Source organism: Arachis ipaensis, chromosome B03, assembly GCF_000816755.2.
Source record: "Arachis ipaensis cultivar K30076 chromosome B03, Araip1.1, whole genome shotgun sequence".
In the NCBI taxonomy this organism is placed as follows: domain Eukaryota; kingdom Viridiplantae; phylum Streptophyta; class Magnoliopsida; order Fabales; family Fabaceae; genus Arachis; species Arachis ipaensis.
In genome coordinates, this window is record NC_029787.2 from 113,398,468 (window position 1) to 113,404,320 (window position 5,853).

A 5,853-nucleotide genomic window follows, 5' to 3' on the forward strand; every position below is an offset into this window, starting at 1 on the left:
GATGTATATTTAGCATCATCGTTTTAAAAAAATGAATTTAGCTAACATATTAATGTTATTAATTGAAAATTTTTTTATTAAAAGAACAGACAGAATTAAAATTTCATTCCATATTGAACTTTTTTAAGCTGGTAAGCCGGTAAGGTTAGTTATCTCATTGTAAGACGAAGTCTATTAATGGTACCCAACATTAACAAGGTTGTATCCAGTGAAAGATCTAAGGGATTCTTTTCTTGAAGAAATAAAAAAAATTTGATGCCTCTATTTTTTTTTTTAATTTCATGGAAGAGTTTTAGTGTGTGATCTAGAGCTGGTTGTCACGGTAAATTTTAGATTTGAGTGTTAGCACAATAGCGTTGGAGTGTGTTTAAGACCGTGACATGGTGCCTTGTTTTTCATCATCCAGGCTTCCAAAGAGCTTGAGTTTAGCTTTTTTCTCCTAATTAATGTTTAGTAAACAATTAATTAATTAAAGATTAATTATATCCTAGGACATTAAAATCGTATCTAAATAAAGTAACAACAATGCTAGGGAACCAAGATAGTATCAGCAAAAAACCTGCCAACTCTTGTTGGGCTAAGAACATGAAGTCCAGTCCACTTCAGCAACATCCCAAATTAACCTAGGTAAACATAATTAACCTAACTGAACCCTCTCTTCACCTTTCACCGTTTCACTGTCTCAGACCTCCAAAATCATCCACGGCAGTTCCACACCACCAGCCGAATTGCGTGGCGTTCTCCTCCGCCCTCGACGGCTGCTGCGCCTCAGTCTACATCGTGCGGGCAACATCAATCCTCCATAGCTAGCTTTAGAACGCTGCAAAGCTTCTCTCTCGTCGACTTGGTCACTGGCCCGTCAGTCGGAGTCACGCCCATCTCCGCCGCAACGACGTCGTGCCACCCAATTACGAGGAACAAGGCGGTTCTGGGTGTCACCAAGAGTGCGCCGCTACTGCTTCATATTGGTGTTGGCGGCGCCATTGAAGCATCTCTGCCCTGCTACCACGAACGCAACAAAACATCCCCTGCCCCAGTATCAAAACATCCCTTGCGAGAACTAATTAGTGAGTGTTTAGTATTTGGAGTTGATTAATATCTGTTTTTGAATACCACGGTTTACAAGTTGTGGGATGTTGCCTTTGACTTGGTTATAAATATGGCTTTGTTAGATGTTACTGTTGATTGCATCGGACGGTTTTGTTAGAGGTTTTGGTTATAGTGTTTCATCTCCAAACCTACCAGAAGGCATTTTCTTCAAGATTCAATCACTAACAAATTAATTGATTACCAATTCAACATCATCTCAAAATACAGGGAGAAGGGAATATGGGAAAGGGAGAACAGGGGAAGTGATGATGCATGGACTTACCAATAGTGACTGGGTGACGAAGAGGACCCGACCCCAGAAGAGGACGAGAAACGAAGCAAGTGACGACCCTACGACGGTCCACAATCCACAGCGACTCGCGATGGCGAGTACTTGAAACCAGAAGACGACGAGCGATGACGATTCGACGAGTTGCTTCTGTCGCCGGCGAGTAGGAGCCCAAGGAAGGCTGCGAGTTGTTGAAACGCCGGCAACGAGACGAGAGGAGCAACGAGACGCCGGTGAGTGTGAACGAGTAGAGACTCTAGTCAGACCGAGAGACTCTCTAGTGGCAGTGAGAGAGAAGAGAGAGTTTGAGTCTCAGAATTGAAAATGAGAGAGACGTTCGTTGAGAGTGTGCTGGTGAGAAACCCAGGGAGATGAAGACATGAAGCTCTTTTCTTTTATTTTTTTTTCAGTTTTTTAGATGACTTTTTTTTTGTATGAACAATTAGAGATGAAGGTTGGGTGAGAAACCAGCAAATCAAAGAACAAAGCGCTTTTTTTTAGTATTTTTTAGATTTGTTTAATTTTTTTTGTATGAAGGATTGATTAGTGTTTATGAAAAGAAAAATAATTTTGTTAAATGGGTTTTATTTTTATTTTTTAGATTATTTAAATTTTGAAACTATAAAATTAAACAATTTAATTAATCTAAAAGAGTAATTTTTGTCTAATATATAAAAAAAGGTATTTAAGTCTTTTAAAAATTTTAAATAAAAAAATATTTTTTATTTTTATTAAATTATAAAGATATTTTAGTAAAAGTAATGATATGATATATTTTTTTTTAAAAAAATTTAAATGCTAATATGAAAAATAAATTTTACACATCTTATTGTTATTTGTCTATATTTTAAACGTATCGGTACGTATGAATTTATCATCATACCGTAACAAACACCGATTTAAAAACTATTGAAATACAATTTATTTTTTTTGTCCTAATCCAACCCATACAAAATAAAACCAAGAGAACTTCAATACAACACCCACTCCATGTTATTATATTACTTATATACACAAAATTAAACTAAAAAATTCACAACCCACAAAAAAAAAAAAATTCATTAAAACACAACATTATACAAAAACTCAACAAACTAATACGCCTAAAAACGCCCAAGACAATAATCATTATTAACTAACATCATTACATCAATATGCAATTAACCCTAACTAATTATGAAGAGAAAAGAGGACGTGTCAGTAGCCTCTGCAGAGCAACCTCTTCCTCCCTGCAACGAAGTCACACGCGTCACACTAAATGGCGCCACCTACTTTCATCACATGAGGAACCAACTTTCTTTCCTCACCAGTGTATTGGCCCAATACTAAGCAAGTAAGCATATGTTTACTTGTTTCCATTTCTCTGAACAGTGGCGACTCACGAGCGATGAGTTGTGTAATCTGAAGTGAGGATTTGTAGTAGTTTATCTTGCTTGAGTTGTTGTCACTTGCCACCAAAAACTCATTAACTCATAAATATCCATCTTTGCCTAAAATTCCTTCACTTTCACGCCATACATAGCTGCTGCTTCTGCTTTGGCTTCGGCTTCGGCTTCATCTTCTTCATCTGCATCACACCCACATCACCCACATATTCATAATTCTTAGTTCCGAGGTCGGTGATTTTGTTAGGTAAACAGATGACACAGCAAAATATAGAGATGAAAAATTAGAAATTTGTATAAAATATGGAAACAATTGAATAACTTTCTTTGAGAATTACAACTTCTCTCTATCACAAGGAGACTACAAAACACTCTCTCTTGACAAAAGGAGAACACACTTCTCTCTATATATATAGAAGAAAACTACTCAAAGAAATATTATGTTATTCTCTTTGGATGACTTGATTGAAATGAATTAAAGAAAAACTCAATTTATACGTGAGTCTCTTCAATATGAACCATCCGTCAATTAAAGGTATATAATTCTTCTCTTTTTCAACCACTAAAATTCTAAGATTATAAATTAAGATTGTTTATTACCTCTCATTTTATTTAGTTATTATTTATTTATATATTTTCTAAAATTAGCTTTACTAATTTTCACAATCTCCCACTTAAAGCTAATTTTGATAAATTTTCAAAATTCATGTTGCTCATGTATTCCATAGGCCGTATGAGAATCTACACCATTCAAACTTTTCTGTGTTGATTGGTTTTGTCATGGCATCTGCTAGGTTATCTTTAGTGTGAATCTTCTGCATATCAACACTTCCTTCTTCTACTACTTCCCAAACAAAGTGATATTGTACTCCAATGTGTTTTGTTCTTGAATGAAAGGCAGGATTCCTTGCAATGTGCAAGGCACTCTGACTGTCACAATACACAGAAATCTTCTGTTGTTTGTGCCCGAGTTTTTCTATCAACCTTTGGATCCAAATAGCTTCCTTGCATGCTTGTGTAGCTGCCATATATTCAGCTTCTGTAGTAGATAAAGCTACAACAGTCTGTAATTTAGATAGCCAGCTCACAGCTCCTCCTGCAAGTGTAAATACATATTCTGTAGTAGATTTTCGTTTATCAAGATCACCTGCAAAATCTGAGTCGACATATCCATTGACAATGAATTCCGATCCTCCAAAACATAATGCAACATTCGAGGTCCCTTTGATGTATCTCAAGATCCTCTTAACAACATTCCAATGCTCTTTACCTGGATCTGCCATGAATCGACTTACCACCGCAACTGTTTGAGCGATATCTGGTCTTGTACAGATCATGGCATACATAAGACTTCCCACCGCTGATGCATATGTTACTCGAGACATTTCCATCCTCTCTACTTCACTACTAGGGCACATACTTGAGGATAATTTTTGTCAAAAGACAATATGCATCATGGTTTGTTAAACATAATTTGAGTGCCATGATGGGGTTCTTCTTTGTCGAGTGGATCGACGAACTTCTATGTCATTGGCCTCTGCTTCTTGTTCTTCGTGCTGTGGTTCTACTTCAGAAAGATCATCTTCTCTGCATTTTTCATCTATTTGAACAGTGGTTATCTCTTTAACAGTGCTGTCATTTTCTTGTTCCTTTTGCAATTCATCTTCTGCAAATATTACATCTCTACTGACAACTACCTTGCGGACAGTGGGATCCCACAGGCGATACCCCTTAACTCCGTCAGTATAACCCAAGAATATACATTTTCTAGACTTTGGATCTAGCTTTGTTCTTTCCTGGGAGTTGTACATCACGTACACAGGACAACCAAATATATGTAAAGAAGAATAATTAGGTGGCTTACCTTGCCACATCTCCATTGGTGTCTTTAATCCAATTGCAGTTGATGGTGACCGATTTATCACATAACAGGTGGTTTTAACAGCTTCTGCCCAAAAAGACTTGGCTAAACCTGCAGTCTGCAACATAGCTCGTGCTCTTTCTAGGAGAGTCCTATTCATTCGCTTTGCTACACCATTTTGCTGAGGCGTATATGCAACTGTGAATTGTCGTTGAATACCTGCTTGCTTGCAAAATGTTAGAAAATTACCATCAACATATTCTCTTCCATTATCTGTCCTTAAACACTTGATCTTCTTTCAGATTCAAGTTCTAACTTTGCTTTGAACTCTTTGAACATCGCAAACACGTCTGACTTTTTCTTGATCGGGTACACCCATAGCCTCCTAGAGTAATCATCAATAAATGATACAAGATATTTTGCTCCTCCTAGGGACATCTCCGGCGATTCCCACACATCAGAATGAATCAACTCCAATATGTGCTTGCTCCGAGCAGTTGATCTACCAAACGTCAATCTATGTTGTTTGCTTGTAACGCAGTGCTTACAAAATGGTAACTTTACCGATTTGAGCCCGAGAATGAGATTACGTTCTATAAGAATCTTCAAGCCTCGTTCTGACATGTGGCCTAGTTTGCAATGCCATATCATCGTCATTTCTTCTTGGCTTGTTGAAGCAACTGATGCCTCTGCCTCTTACAAAGTATCTCCCACAAGCATGTATAGATTTGCTGCAATCTTTTCTGCTTTTATTACCACAAGAGCTTTGAATTTCGGAATTTCATACTTTGCTGCCATTTTTTTTTAGACGGTAACTCGCAGCGGAAAAAAAAATATATTAATCAGCAACCTTTGGCTCTGATGCCACTGTTAGGTACCAGACAAATGACACAGCAAAATATAGAGATGAAAAATTAGAAATTTGTATAAAATATGGAAACAATTGAATAACTTTCTTTGAGAATTACAACTTCTCTCTATCACAAGGAGACTACAAAACACTCTCTCTTGACAAAAGGAGAACACACTTCTCTCTATATATATAGAAGAAAACTACTCAAAGAAATATTATGTTATTCTCTTTGGATGACTTGATTGAAATGAATTAAAGAAAAACTCAATTTATAGGTGAGTCTCTTCAATATGAACCATCCGTCAATTAGAGGTATATAATTCTTCTCTTTTTCAACCACTAAAATTCTAAGGTTATAAACTAAGATTGTTTATTA